Genomic DNA, 17,265 nt, shown 5'->3' with positions numbered 1-17,265 from the left:
CTCCAAAATCACCACTACCACAGTCAGAAACCCATGAGACACAAACTCTTAGAACATCAGAACCCAAGTAAAGTGGAGAAATAAAACTACCAACATAATAAATACCCTCAACGCATCCCACTGGCCTATAATGAATGTACAATCCAACTCTGCAACAATGGTGAATGCTCCCGAATGAAATTGTACCAAGTATGGAGAATCCACACACTATACAACTCTTGTAGTCAACACAACTCTGCAGATCACCAGCCATTGTCTCATAACCATAACTCCCATGCACCCTTAATGGTGAAAAGCCATCACAAGATAAACAACAAGAAATGGAACCCAAACCAAATTTTCCTGCCATCAACTCCTCAACACAAGGATCAAATGCTAACTGATGTACATACCCTGCAATATAATGTCAATAAAAAAAACCAAACTCAGTCAATAGCTCACCATGAACAAGTGATACAACCCAGTGTGATTGATCACCAGCTAAGTTAGGAGATGTCATAGCCAAAGTAGTAGAATCAATAACAACACCAGCTGTAGCATCACTCCAAAACTCCTGCTCTAAGTCATGTATTATCAAGCTGTCAACTGCAAAACCTATTGCCATGTTGGTACCATCACAACTCTCATCCCGAGGTGTCAAACTATCCCATAACTGATGATAAGCACTAGGAACCAAAATACATCTCTATATCATCATCTCATCAACATGGTCATCAAAGGTGAATTGATAAGCATACCTCACAATGTAATGTTGATAGAATGTGCCAATCTCAGTCAATGGCTCAGACTGCAATCTAGATGAAACTAACTGCAATTGATCATTAACCACATTGGAACTGACTACTACCTCCGAAGATATCACCAAGGGAGTAGTATTACTAGCAGGAACCATGCCAACTGCCAGCTCACCAACATCACACATGATCTTTGATACATCTCTAGTCTCTGTGCCATCAGTACTAGAGGCCACCACCGTGTCAAGCATACAAAAATCTGCTACAGCACCCAACTCAACTGAACTTGACTCTAGTGGGAATGAACCTGATATGCCAATGTTAGTATCAAGGATGGATGCATCCCCATCTCCACTATCTCTAACAATATCGGCCATGGACATCCTTGGATCACCAAACACCACAGGTTGTGACTGTATAGAATTAGGTAAAGATTGTAGTCACTCTAACTCCATGGTCACCTTAGCCAAATGAAACTGTGACTCCTCAAAAGCCAACTATGTACTCTCAAGAATCTTAGAAGTCACCTCAAGTTGTTGAGTAAGCTCACTCACCTCATCTTCCTTGGCCAATAATGCATTGCATGCTATACTCCCCCACTCCATAAGATAATCTCTATCAGCTACCAACTGCATATAATTCTGTCTCAAAATCTGGATAGCCTCCCATAAAGAGTGGAACTATGTCAAGGAAATATAACTACCTCCTTTCTCATCACTAGTAGGAGAACCCCATCCATAAATTGCTAACAAAAAGCAGCGTCAAAATGCTGGCAAGCGATAGAAATGTCTCGCTCGCTAACTCTCAACTGATTAGACACATGATGGTACTGTCTAGACTGTCTCCTAGAAACCTCCTTTGATGCACTATCTAAAGGAATATCCTCAAAGTTACTAGTCTCTAGAGTATTACCATCCATATCCTATGAATCAAATCCAAAGCTCATATCAACATACGGAGTATCAAAAACTATAGCACTACTATCCAACTCCTTTGTACCAAAAGAAACTACCAAGGAAACTAAGTCTTCAAAACTGCCCACTGCATCCTCTTGGATGTCATCAATTTCAATATGATCCTAGGACTCATTTGTACACATTGCCAAATATGAAAGATCATCAACAGATTCCAACAAGTATGGTCGACTGGATATATGAACAAAGCCCAACACTGGTGTATAAAAACTAATACCAACATCAGACAAGCTGCTAGCACAAGAAAAGACAACACCATGCAATCTGCTAATCAAATCCATAATATTACCCAAACAAACACTGCTACCAAAAAGTGTTAGAGATCTCCAGTGAACTGAATCCCAAACGCCAATATAACAATCTCGAGTCCATATCCGTAAACTAAAATCAGCTGGTAACTTAAGCAAACTTCTCACTTGAGTAATATGACCAATACCAACTAACTCCACATGCCTGTCATGATGAGATAATGAAGTCACAATACTATCTTTGTTCACTTTCGACTGGCTGGACAAATCATGTGAAGTACTACTAGCCTCAACCTCATGTGATGAAGCATCTAACTGTGCTTGGTACTCTTCCTCAGCAAAGTCATGAATGCTCAATGTCTACTCATCTCTATTAGGTATCTCACCATCATGCACAACAACATCCTCATAATTATAATATAAACCCACTACCTCCTATGGTAGAGTAGAATCTAAGACCTCTGCCTGGCTATAAGCTAGTATCTCAAACTCCTCATGCAAGTTATTGGTAATTGTGTCATCTGCCCTGTGAGAAAATCTGTGAAATAGAAATCTAGTCAACTTATCCACCTTAGCTGGGTCGAAAAACATGTTATTCATCATACGGTGGTGCTCAACCAACTATTCAGACATGTCATGGCTTATTTTCCTAAGTTTATCTCGAATGTCTAAATAACCATCCTTTCTACTGTTCTGACTCTGGATATCAATTGTCCAAGATCGTGTCCTCTAAGACTTTGTACTATACCTGTCCATTCTAGATAAATTAGAGTGTAACCCCAATAGGATATAACTTCTTCAAACACCAAGAACTAACATGCAAATGATTAGAAGTAGCATGCAACCATAGATTTTGACATGTAGCTAATTAGAAGCAACATGCAACCACCAAATTCACCAAGAACTAACATGCAAATGATTAGAAGTAGCATGCAACCATAGATTTTGACATGCAGCTAATTAGAAGCAACATGCAACCACCAAATTCACCAATAACTAACATGAAAATGATTAGAAGTGGCATGCAACCATAAATTTTGATATGCAGCTGATTAGAAGCAACATGCAACCATAAATTATGACATGCAAGATTTGGGTAGTTCTCAAAACTGACATGCAAACTTCTACAAACCCTCAGGCTAGCAAGATCATAGCTCTAATACCACTGAAATTTCCCTTTTCTGATCTTTTATGATATTTCAAACTTATAATTATATCTTTAAAATCAAACAACCAATATTTCAAAGATCCACCAATTTCTCAATAAACCCCAATTCGGGTATGCCAAAAATAGTGCCAAAAACTTCACAGCTTCACATATTATTAATAACTATTAAAATGGAAATTTTTTTATAGAAATTTCAGCAGCATAACAGCCTACAAAATTACATTTCCATAACTATATAGCATTTACACAACAGCTCCCAAACGGAGGATAAAAACAATGCTCATCAAGCTCCCAAAAATAACATAGAATAGCCCGGAAACACAACAAAAATACTAATAATCTATCATAGAAGTATAGTCATGAAAAAATACATATATTCAGATCTATTTTAAAATCTTAAAGTCTAAAATAAAGCAGCAACCCAAACTGATATGAAATACTCAACCAGAAACACCAAATTCTTACAAAAAAACACACTCGAAAACTCACAAATCTGCACTGTTCAGCACAAAGGCAAACTCTACATGAGCATGCACATGGAATGGCTTCAAAATCCCATCCTTAGCCTTCTTGGAAACCTGCAAGCTCCCATTCTTGGGTCTCCTTCTCCATAGGTTTGGCAGCCTCCGAAGAATAACAAAGAAATGAGCAAAAATCAAGTTCTGTAATTAGCCCAAAATGCCTCCAAACCCTTTAAAAGAGGGCATAACCCTAAATCGCATCCAAGAGGGGTTAATAAAAAATATTTTAATAATAATTTTCATTTATTAGTCCATTAGCTTCCAAATATTATCCCCTTTTTTCGAAACTTCACCTTTTTGTGCCTGCCTGCCTTAGAAAAGATTATTATTTTTAATTATTTGAAAAGGGGACATGACAGAAGAAGACTTGGATTTTGGTTTTTCTATAATATTTGTTAGATTGTAATTTGACACAACTTAATATTCCTATTTATGGAGTAATTCAATATTTTATTTTTCTCTATGGTTGCATTTTTCTTTAGTTTGTGTTATATCTTAAATTTCTCGCCAGAATTCATAATTCGTATTACCCTTCCCGCCTTTGAAATACCCATATTCAAATGCCCATGGAAATATTATATTAATGCCAAAGTTCAAACCTTGTAAAAAGTTCAAACGGCTCGCAAAGTTCTCTGTCATTAGATCTAAGTCAGATCTACGACTGGCGCTATCTCGCCATCGAAAGCCGCACGAAGTTTACGTTCACAACATAGCGCCAGGAAAACACGTGACTGGTGGGTCCAGTGGCGGGCTACAACTAAGGATAGGTCAGAAATGTTTTGCGGTGTCATAGGCACTATGTCACTATCACACATTAGCCAAGAAATTCCCATGGCGATATAGCACCCATCGAAAAGGTGTGCTGATGACAGTGAGTCAGCGTATTCAGCAGCAAGGTTTAGCGGGCCGGAGAAGATAAACAACAAGGTTTCAAGAAAGCGGTTGGGTCACATCAGGTACTTTATTTTCCTAGTTGGTAGAGTCTGGTGTCATAGCGGCAAATCAGAGGAAGCCATGTGCGCCAGATCAAAAGTTCAGTTAGCGTTGCTAGTGCACGAAAGGGTTAGCATCTCTACCGTCGGATCCACAGAGATCAACAACAGGCACCATCATGCTATGGAGAAGATACATGATGTTTATGTTAGCGACATTGCGTCTTGTTGACACGTGTCCGGTGGGTCCGGTCGCAGGTCAAAAGATTCATGGCAGGTCAAAAAGTCCCACGACGGGTAGATTGCATCATCAAAAAGGTGTGCTGACGACAGTTAGTTTTATGGCAGACCAAGAATAGCCATGCGTGCTGGGTCAAAATGTAGATATGAGGTGGCACCAGATCTTCAGTTCAGCCAGCAAAATCAAGAGATGAGTCTTCACGACTGTCAAATTTGCAGAGATCTATGGCTGGTGCTATCTCACCATCAGAAACCACTCGGGAGATAACATCGATGACATAGCACCCAGGCGCCACGTATCCTGGTGGAACCATATTTCATGCCGCCAGCGCAATAGGGATTAAACGATCGAAAAACCAACAAGGAAGTGCCACATGTACCATGGGCCCAGCGAATTATGAGGAAGGAAGGTCATAGGAAGGTGGGTCTTCGTGACTGTTAGATTAGAGAAGATCAAGAGCATGCGCCATGTCACCATGGTGAAGCTGCGTGATCTTTAGCATAGCGACATGGTGCCCTTTTTCCATGTGTTGGTGGGGTCAGGTCTCACCAGAGTGCGGTCACCAAAATGTTGCCAGATGTTAGTTGGATACGACAACAGTTGCAGAGGTGGCACCAAATATGATGGGCCCGGGGTAAGGATAGCGTGGAGTATGACGAGTCTTCACGATCGTCGGATCTAGGCCGATTGATGGTAGGCACCATCGCACTATGGCAAAGATGTGTGAGGTTTATGCTGGCAACACAACACCTTGGTGACATGTGTCTAGTGGCCCGATCAAGATTGACAGTCGGCTAGTAGAGAGTATAACCGTCACAATTAGTGACAACAGTTCAAAGGTGGCACGTTGAGTCTAATGAAGGGTGGTCGACCGCGGGAGGACCCCTAGGTGGCAAAATAAAGAAAGGTGATTGGCCCACGTGGCCCAGTTGACTGTAAGGCTAGGCTGATTCATGAACCAAAAAATGAAGATAATCAATTTTTTCGAGCGATCTGATCTTCATGATCAATCTTGACCTACTAGAGATGAATGCGAAACATAAAGGAAACACTCCACCGTCTCAGTCAATCCATCTACTAGGTCAGAGTGAAGTTATGGCACCATTTTTAGTCTTCTTAGGACATTATTGGTGAAAGAGATAAGATCTTCTTGAGATTTTTTTTTATGATTGTCTTCCATAGGACTTAATGGCAGGTAGTTGCAGGGTCATTTCAGCAGCAAAAGATCTCAGTTATGCCTGAACTATAAAGGCATTTCTTGTAAAGTTTTAAGGGGACCTTCTCTCTGATTTTTCCTTTTTTTTTGCTCTGCAATACTAGTGTGAGTTCCCCTGTGCCTCTGAATTGTTTGGTTCTCTACTATTCTCCTTCAGCCATTGGCATTAAGTGTAAGAATTCTTGCCTATGCCATTGTTTTATGGAAATCTATAACTTGCATGACTGTATCTCTGCTGGCCTATGAATGACATATAAGTGAATTTCTTCCTTGTGCTATTCGTCTAGTTTTCTGATCTGTGTGTGGTTATTTGATCAAAGCAAGTCTTGATGTGTAATATCCTTAGTTTCATTCTGGTTCAGTAGTGCATGTATGGGTAGGGAATTGGTCCAACACTCTATTCTGGTGCATCACCTCCTTAGATTAGACTAGATAGATCTGCTTTCATGCCTCCTTCTCCCTTTTCCTCTCCAAGAAGTAGTTAGGTGTGCCCTGATAGTAAGAGGAAGCCGGCCTTCTTCGGAGACTCAACCTCACAGTTCAAGTCCCACAACTTGGAGGTTGTTTCCATGTTTCACTAGGTTGTCCTCGCGCATAGGCCTTGGACAAGGGTGCAAACCTAAGTGACAATAGTTTGATTAGTAGTTGAGATGGAATCTAGAGGCTTGTGCGTTATTTGTTTGATATAGACCAAGACCAAGCCCAAGCCCTTGTAAGAAATCCTAGATTAGTTAATAATAGCCTCATCCAACATTACTGATACTCAAAATTTAACCATTAAATATTAAAACTATATCGCATTTCTAAAAATATAATTTTATTATCTTGGTATATGTTCTATTTATATTGACACAAATTAATGTGTACGAAAATGATGAGTTTGATAATATGCTAGTTCGCTGGTATTTCTAATTTATTTCTCATATTCATAATACTTTGACATTTGAACATCCTCTTTTCAAATATATACTCCATGGTAGGCTTCTTATAGAAATATTTACAGATCCACATTTTTACAACATGATCATTTGAAATTCAAGCTTTGTCATCTAATAAAAAAAATTGAAGTTGCATTCTTTTATCCTCATGACAACTTTCCTACCAAATTTGATATTATAGTAGATTTAGTTTGATTCAAAATGAAATTGTCTAAAACATCATATTGATTCCCCATTAAAAATAATCAAGTATGATTTATATTCACATATATAATAATATCATTAAATAAAATTTATTATTATTTAAAGTTAAATAACTAAATTTCAAAATACAAACATATCATATTTTAAATATCTACAAATTTAATATCAAATAAACATATCCAAATAAATTTCTAAAGTATTTTCAATGCCAATTGGAATTTAAAATAATAATAAAAGAGTGTATTATATTCTCCCAAATTAAAATTATCTCACTGTACTCAGAGGCAACATAACATAAGGATAAAAGTAATATAGTGTCTTATATGGCCAAAAACATCATTGGTTGCATATGTGATACCCTTAGCATTAATCATAAGTTATTTCAACCATATACAGTAGTAATTTCTTCATTATAAATATAAATGGTTATGCCATATATGTATGAAAGGTAATTTAAGTATTTACCCCTTTGTTAGGCTCTTCCTCTCATTCTCTTAGGATCTCCTTTTTTTTTTACTAATATATTTCACCATCTCTCTCTCTCTCTCTCTCTCACACACACACACACACACACACACACACACACACACAAAGAGAGAGTTTGATTTCTATCCATATCTTTGTCTCTCCCCTCAATATCTAGAAAAATATCCTTCTCTATCCATCTATCACTTTCCACCACTCCCTTTCATATACCTCTAAAACTCTACATCTATATTTTTATCGCACCATATCTTTCTATCCCAATATATCTCCTCCATTTAAATGGACATATATCTTTATCTTTCTCAAATCATATCTATTTGTATATATGTACTTATCTATGTCTAATGTTTCTCTATAGATCTTTTCTTAAAGGCTATGACCATGTGAAAGGTATTTCAAAAGCTTGTTAAGACTACTCTGTTGAGATATTTTCACTGATTGACTTATTAGAATAATTTAGCATTGATCCTCAGTTACCACTACTATGCTAGATATCAAATCCTCTCTTTCCTTATGTACACTTGATCCTTTTGACTAGATATGTCTTCTCTATCCTCTAGCTATTGGAAATATTCAAGATATGATAGGTTACTGAGAGGGGAGGGGTGAATCAGAAACTCAAAACTTTTTAAATAATTCAATACTTTAACCATATATACTATTCACCATTCATTCATCTAATCTACTACATATATAAGAAATCAAACATCCATAACACATGTACATAGTAATTTGGTAACCCCGAAACCTTCCAAATAGAAAGAAAAACTAGAGTGGGGATGATACCCACAAAACTTCATTACTGTAGTATAAAGTTAGTCTGTTAAGGCTTACATTGACCACTTTTGGTGATTTTCCTTGGTAGGAGCACAAAGGATTGCTAGGTCCACCTTGTTGGAGAATTTATAAACATACACTAAAGTATGCACTCTGTTAGGAGATTTATACAAAGACTATTAAGTCTACCCTATTAAAGGATTTACAAAATTGATTCACCTTTTAGGATGAAACAATGGATCTACTTACACACTTGATTTTCTGATTAGATCCTTGAAGTATAGATCACCTCTTGTGACTCATGAATCTTTATTGTTCCTTGTAGACCTTGCTAAATACTCTGCTCTACTGTTGATTCATATTTATTCAGCTCAAAGTATTACATATCCATTCCTTGATACTCTCTTGCATACATTGTAAATGATATAATACATTAGATATATACCATTCCAATAATTATAATTGCAAGGTCGACCAAAACACAAGTGAACAAAATATTATTGAGTCAGCCAAACAGTAGAAAACTTGGGTTCTTCAAGCTGACTTGGTAACCTCTGATACTCAGCATCCACTGCATTACTCGGCATCATCATGCACTTGGTAGAACTGAAGGATCAGTCCATACTTATCACATAGTGTAGCTTGGAACTTGGTAACCATTGGAGACTCGGTAGATATAGTATCACTTGGTAAAAATTGAATCCTTCATTTACCTTGCTTGCACTTGGTAAACACTACACTTTAATTACTCGACAAGCACTATGAAGCTTGATGAACACTATATGCTCAATAGATACTAATGGGCTACACACCCACTCAATAGCTTCATGAATGCTCGGTATGAACTACTTGACTGCACACTCACTCCGTAGCTTCAAGAATGCTCGGTATGAACTACTTAAGTGATGAACCTACAAGGTAACCATTGAATGCTTAGTATACACTGTAGACTGAGTGATGAACTCGGCAGCTATACTGATATAGATAAGTGTTGTCACTAATGGAAATAATAACTTAATGCCAACAATCTCCCCTTTTGGCATTAGTGACAAAATACTTATAAGCCAAAACATATGTACATAACTTGACTCAATGAATTTTAGTTTTTCAAAATTGATCTTTGTAGAATTGTTGCATATACATTTCTATATATATCTTCTTGATGATGTATATACATAGATACTTATGTACACATGCTAACTCAATTGAGTACTAACTCCCCCTATCACTTATAGTGATAACTCTCCTCACTTATTATGTTGAATCTTTCCCCCTTTTTGACAATAATGCCAAAGTATTACATATATATAGTTTATATGACTACACCAAAGTGAGATAGAAATTTTTGATGTACCTTAAGGATGGTGGCAAAAGTATTATCCCAAGTTTGCTGCAAAATTTGACAAGTGGAGAGAGCAATTTGAACTTCTGCTGATAATTGGATCAAGTGATTAGCCATTGAGAAGTTCTAATCTTGGACCAATGTTTTGCAATGAGTAATATGTTTCTACATTGTGAACATGATAGGAAGGATCATATTTTGGATATCTATGAGTGTAGACCGGATCCTTGCTTCCTCTCTCAATAGTTTTGCCTGTACATCTGCCAAATATTTGATTTTGGTGTGATGGGAGGTTGTGGAGGAGGAGTCCACCTTTAAGTTGGATGCACTTGATTGCATATCAATTTCAATCTTATTTAGCTTATCCTTTATTTCTTTAGTAAAACCAAAAACATCACAAAGTTTGGTAAAAAGTGATGCTGCATTATTAAAAGAATTTTCAAAATTTCCCAAAAATGTTGACAATTCAACTTGCTTGATTGATATCTTTTGAGAAATATGCTTTAGCACCTTATTATCAAATTTCTTTTCAGCATTCTCAATAAGTTTCTCTTGTCTGGAAGAATCTTCATTGAATTTATGTACAACCTCTTCTAACTGAATCAAAATGTGTTGAGTAGAATCTACTTCAACACTTCTAGCATCTATAATTATATTCTTGGCATTCTCAATTATTCTATATTCCTTATCCCTTTCTAATCTTAACTATTTCTGCACAGCTTTCATCTCTATGAGTTGACTAGCTAACCTCATCTCTTCAATGGTAGCATTGTCATAGTCAATCTTAGGAATCACTATTTCTGTGTCTAAGTCAATGTCTTCTCCAATTTCCTTTTCGATGATCAAAAGTTTTAATGGATACTTTTGTTTGACTTCTGTGATGACTGGTTTGACCTTAGGAACAAACACAATAGTGGAGATAGAAGGGCTAGCAATGAAAATCAGGATAGGACTTGAGGATTGAATACCAATAGAAGTGTTAACCAGATAAAAAACTAAAACACTTCCCAAAAATGGTATCATACTCAGTAGAGTAACCATAGTAGTATCTGAACTGATTGGAATTGAAGTGGATACAGATGATGCTAGTGGAAACAAAAATGTAGAACTTACTGAAATTGATGAAAACAAAATTATGGAACTTACTAGTACACTCATTGTTGATGAAAGAGCTAAGGAGGCTAACTCGATGGCTAAAGAGGTGATAGACAACTCAGTAGATGAAGTGCTTGGAACTTTTGTTTTATATACCTAGAGCTGGGAGGTGGCTGGTGAAGATTGAGCAACTATTGTGCTCACAATCTCACTTGCAGCAACTATCCCCATAGCAAATGTAATTGTCTTTGGTGGAGAGTGAGGAAGGGATGCAATAACTTCTACTACAATTTTTACTGGATCTTCTTCATCTTTTTCTTCCTCATGTTCTTCTTCCTCCTTGTCTTCTTCCTCTTTTTCTTCCATTAGTGCATGCAAATCTCCTAGAGTAACCATGATGGATGGAGTGCTATCAAAATCACCACTGTCACTGTTGTCATCATCCTTGATTTCAACAGGATCATCACTAGGATTTTGCAGATGATAGATATTCTTCCACATGTTTTTTGCATCTCTTACAACATGCTCAATGTCCTTAGTTAAAATAAAACATGTGTGGAATCTAATCATCATTTTACCTTCATTGTTCTTCATTGTTGCCTTTATTTCTGCTTCAGTAAGACTTAGTAGAAGATTCTTCAAGGATTGCTCATATATGTCCTTGGCCATTTGGGTGGTTGACTCCCATCTTGGTTGCAATCTCTCCAACAACTCTTTGGAGATTTGAGAGGCAAGCTGGTCTAGGGAGTATTTCCATTTTCCCATCTTATTGAGTACCAGTTCCTCAATCTGCATTTTCTTTGCTTCATTCCTTGTTTCAAATTTCAATGCCTTGAAATTTGTAATGCCAACTCCCTCTTCCAATTTTTTTAGCCTTTCCTCAAATGTGAGTGTAGGCTTGATAAGTATAGGTTCCTACTTGCCTTGTCTAGTTCTTCTAGAGAATACTATAGTAGGTTGCTTCTTAGGTTTGGTGATAACCACCTTTCCTTTCTTTTTTGGTGGTTCCTCTTCAATTTTAGATTCAAGTCCTTCACCTTCTTCTTCTTCTTCTTATTCATTCTCGCCTTTTCCTTTAGTAAGCATAAGAGGGCTGGTTGCAGTTTTCAACTTTGGTATCTTTCTCTTGCCTTTGCTTATAGCCTACGGTAGCTTGATTTCAAGCTCAATTCTAGTCTTGCCTTCATCATAAGTGCCAAAGGTAGAAGCTTAGGATCTATAGGCTCATTTACTAGTGCTTCATTAACCTCATAAGGAAGAGGTTTCACCAATGCAACTCAAGGTCTGACTACCTGAATGTATACCTTATCGCAATCAGCCATGAAGCATACATCATCTTTGTAATCTTCAACCAATTTTGGTGGAATTCGAAACCTGTTGTTCATTCTTTCCTTGAAATCTTCAAAATAATTATCCTTAACTTTTTCAAAGTTTTCACCCATGTTAGCAATAAACTCATTAATCTGATATAAAATTGGAATATCTTTTCTCCATACAATTATTCCTTTGGATGGAAAGAGTTTTTGAACATATAAAAATAAAAAAAATAATAGAGAACCAAATTTGCAAGGATTATTCTTTGAAGTCCTTATGCTGTCCATGTTCTTGTTCAATTGTTTCAACAACAATTCTGACAGGTCAAATTCAAGATTTTTCTTCACAATTTTGAATGCTAAATCAATAGCCTCATAGGGCACACTATTCAAACAACTAGAGCTATGAATTTTGTGGGCAATGAAATGAATGCCAAACCTTAATTTAATGTCAGATATAGTGTTGACCTTCAAACCTCTACCATCCCATTCAGCTAGGGTTTGCTTTTGTAACTCCTCCCAACCTAGGGTTTTGGTAGTTTTTGGTTTACTTAGCATGGGGGGACCGGTAATCTTATGAATCATCTTCTTGGTTATTAAAACTGGCTGCTCTAACCATAGTTGCCTACTGTAAACATGATTGAGTATGTACCTGATCCACTTAATTTGAAAACTTCTTGGTATATGTGAGATATGGGTTAACCCTTTGGTTTCTAGATGCTTATGTTGGGGTTTCAATGAGCCATCAACACCCATTTCTTCTAGGGCATTGTCCATCTCTAGGTTTCCAATCTCTTGAATAGAACATTTGAAATGTGTACGAATGTCATTTATGAGAAGTAACTTTGGTGGAGTTTGCAATTGAGCTCCATTCAGGACGAGTGCTTCTGCAATTGCTACAACTAGCTTGAAATTTGGTGCCTTCCACTCCACACCTTTAACTAGCATTTTTTAACCTTTTTTTGCCTTGGTGTTGCTGCTACTCCCAGATGCCATCACTGCTCAGTAGGTGTAAGAAATTTTTGAACAAATTCTCTGCTTGAAAATCATTTGAAATTGCTTGGAATTTTCTTTGGAATCATTGGAAATTTCTTAGCTCTAAAATCATGATGAAAAATGAAATCAAATTATGCCCTTTTGACAAAAATTTTGCCATAAATGCTTGGTACAAAGGTAGCTAAGATGACATAGTGCATGATAGTTTGTCATTCACTTTATCAATAGGTGCTTATAACTTAGTCATTGAACAAAACTTTTGTTACTCTCAACCTAGCTCGGTAAGGTCTTCAACTGACTTTCCTTGGTAGATGCAACTCGGTGAAAGATACACTTTCTTTGATCCTTGTGTATCTAGAATACTGAATTGATCATTTTGCTTTTTTTTTTTTTGGGATTTCTTGAGATATCACTAGAAGATGTAGTTCCATATGTTAGATTGTGGTGACTGATCAGGAAAGTACTGTACATAAAAAAAAATTTGGGCAGTAGCCGACATGGTAGCTGACATATTATGGCCGACATATGGCTGACATGTTATAACCCTAAAGTGGTTTAATACTTGTATAAAAGGGCTTAGGGTTGGGTATTTTTTATAATGTTGTGATACGAAATTGGTTCTTGTGGCGGTATTGAGCTGTAAGGGATTATGGATTGTAATCAGGTTGTAATCATTGGATTGTAATAAGATCAGACTTGCTATTTGGTGGATGTAGCCCAGGGATTGGGTGAACCATGTTAAATCTTGGTGCCTTGTGTTCATTTCTGTGTGTTCTATTATTTTCTGTTATTGTTTATATTTGCATGTAGTTTTTATTTCTGTTCGTAGTTTATCCTAACACCATATCCTTGTTTATGGATCTAACTAGAGATGGTGGAGTCACCCACTTCTTGAGTGACATTGCCATCATTTGAACTATTTTTCTCGGTAGATTTAGGAATCCACTGTTGCCACATCTGCTTCCGAATGTTTTCAGCTTTAGCTTTCTTTTCATCTTCAACTCTTCCAATGTTCATGCAATTTTTAGCTATATGACTGAGTTCTGTGCATGTATAACATCTTACTATTGTATCTCTTTTTCTCAAGTGATGCCTTGAGCAGTCTTTGCCAACGTGTCCATATTCTCAACAATAATGACATATGCACTAGGTATTGTAGTCCCATCCAAATATTGCTTTAACAAGTTGTTCAACTGAATTGAATGATTTGGATTTGCATTGGAATGCCTTATGACCATGCTTCTTGCATTTGTGACAATTTCCTTCAAATTTTGGTTTCTCCTTGCATTCATTAGCTTTATGACCATACTAACTACAATTGTGGCATTTGCCATTGAATTTAGCTTTTTCATTACTCCAACATTTGTTTGATGCATGACCTAACTTACCATAGTGGTTGCAAATAGGTATTTGATTTCTTTGGGCACTTTGTTTGGAGGTGTCACCTTCTTCCTTATAACCAAGTTTAGCTTTACCTGTTTGTCTATGAAGATTCTGCTCACTTTGTTGATTTAACTGAGTCATGTCTGCTTGAGATTTCATCATTCTCTCATTGATTTTTTTTTTCAGCATTTAGGTCATTCTCCAAACTTTCATTGATTTGTCTTTTAGATCTTAAGTCACTTTGTAAGCTTTCATTGAATTTTCTTTCAGTGATTAAATCATTACTCAGGCTTCCATTTTCAGATCTTAGATTTATAATTTCTTTATTTTCATTAGATAGTTGATCCACAAGATCTTCATGCTAATTGGATTGATTATTTCTTGTCTCTAAGTCTTCAGTAGCCTTGCTTTTCTATTCCAAAACTTCACATAGCCTGATTGATTGGATTTCTTTTTCTCTTTTAAGCTTTCTTACTTCTCCCTGCAAAGAGCCATTCTTTGCTAGGAGTTCCTTGATTACGTCATTAGCTTCATCTGAACTGCTTGATGGTAAATGGTCTTCAATCTTTTCTTCAACATACTGATGATCATTCATTTGTCTTGCATGTTCCTTCCTTCTTTTTAGGGATTGAGAAAGATGCTCCTTTTCTTATTTGAGTTGAGCCATGGCCATTTCCAGATCTAGCTTTTCATTTTCAATAGCTTTGTTAAGCCTGAATATCTTCATTGTCCTTGATCTTTGCTCAAGTTTTCAAAGTTTATCCTGAGAACCAAGAAAGCTTTGATACCAATTGTTGAAAATATTCAAGATATGATAGGTTATTGAGAGGGGAGGGGTGAATTAGTAACCTCAAAACTTTTTAAATAATTCAGTACTTTAACCATATATACTATTCACCATTCATTCATCTAATCTACTACATATATGAGAAATCAAACATCCATAACACATGTACATAGTGATTTGGTAACCCAAAAATCTTCCAAATAGAAAGTAAAATAGGGTTGGGGATGATACCCACAAAAATTCATTACTGCAGTATGAATTTGGCCTCTTAAGGCTTACATTGACCACTTTTGGTGATTTTCCCTGTTAGGATCATAAAGGATTGCTAGGTCCACCTTTTTAGAGGATTTACAAACATACACTGAAGTATGCACTCTGTTAGGAGATTTATACAAAGATTGTTAAGTCTACCCTGTTAAAGGATTTACAAAAATTATTCACCTATTAGGATGAAATAGTGGATCTACTTAGAAACTTCATTTTTTGATTAGATCCTTGAAGTATAGATCACCTCTTGTGACTGATGAATCTTTACTGCTCCTTGTAAACCTTGTTGAATACTCTACTCTACTACTGATTCATATTTATTCACCTCAAATTATTACATGTTCATTCCTTGATACTCTCTTGCATACATTGTAAATGATATAATACATTACATATATACCATTCCAATAATTATAATTACAAGGTCATCCAAAACACAAGTGAACAAAATATTACTGAGTCGGCCAAATAGTAGAAAACTTGGGTTCTTCAAGCTGACTTGGTAACCTTCTGATACTCGGTGTCCACTGCATTACTCATCATTGTCATGCACTTGGTAGAAGTAAAGGCTTGGTCCATACTAATCACACAATGTAGCTTGGAACTCAATAACCATTGGAGACTTGGTAGATATAGTATCACTTGGTAAAAAATGAATCCTTCGTTTACCTTACTTGCACTCGGTAAACACTACATTTTCATTACTCAGTAAAAAATGTGAAGCTTGGTGAACACTGTATGGTCGATAGATACTACTAGGTTGCACACCCACTTGGTAGCTTCATGAATGCTTGATATGAACTGCTTGATTACACACTCACTTGGTAGCTTCAAGAATGCTCGGTATGAACTACTTAAGTGATGAACTTACAAGGTAACCACTGAATACTCAGTATACACTGTAGACTAAGTGATGAACTTGGTAGCTATACTGATATAGATAAGTGTTGTTGTTGGCATTATGATACATTTTTGTCATTAGTTACAACACTTATTGGATTCTGAATGCTTACCGAGCTCTCACCCGACATTCCTTTGTAAGCCAAGCTTTACCTAGTTCTCAGAGTTTACTGAGTGATCGAGGTGAACAAAGAAGTCAGTGTTTACTGAGTGATCAAGGTGAACAAAGCAGCCAATGTTTATCGAGTGTTTGAGGTAAAGAAAGGAATCAGTTTTGACCGAGCGAAGATGTACTTAGTATTGACCGAGAACTTCGTGATAACCAAGCTCCTGAGGTTATCAAGGAAATTAATTTTACCGAGCTCAGACGGTTATCAAGGAAACTAACTATCACTGAGTCACAAGGTTCTATCGAGTGTTTCCTTTGATCACCGAGCTACAGTTCAGATAGAAGTGTTCACCGAGTGACATCTCTTCTACCAAATCTCCAGTGGTTACCGAGTTCAAAACTACTCAAAGTGTTTAGTATGGACCGTGCCTTCACTTCTACCGAGTGCATGACGATGCCGAGTAACGCAGTGGACGCCGAGTATCAGAAGGACACCGAGTCAGTTCAGTGAACCCGAGTTTTTACCTTGGGCCAACTTTGTATAGAGATTTGCACTTGTTGTTTTGGCCGACCTTGCATGTATTGTTTATTTGAATGGTATATATATGCAATGTATTGTATCATTCAAATGTAA

The 17,265-nt window shown here is 36.7% G+C and overlaps 1 pseudogene; it reads right to left on the bottom strand.

Annotated features, from left to right (window-relative positions):
* Positions 1-4,987: 4,987 nt before the first annotated feature.
* The window catches only part of LOC149541477 (uncharacterized), a 51,681-nt pseudogene continuing 39,403 nt past the window's right edge, over positions 4,988-17,265 (bottom strand).

This window comes from Cupressus sempervirens, chromosome 8 (assembly GCF_028749045.1).
Source record: "Cupressus sempervirens isolate cs-2001-9-10 chromosome 8, ASM2874904v1, whole genome shotgun sequence".
Lineage (NCBI taxonomy): Eukaryota > Viridiplantae > Streptophyta > Pinopsida > Cupressales > Cupressaceae > Cupressus > Cupressus sempervirens.
The sequence above is the reverse complement of the archived record's forward strand: the minus strand, read 5'-3'. Positions and strand labels throughout refer to the sequence as shown.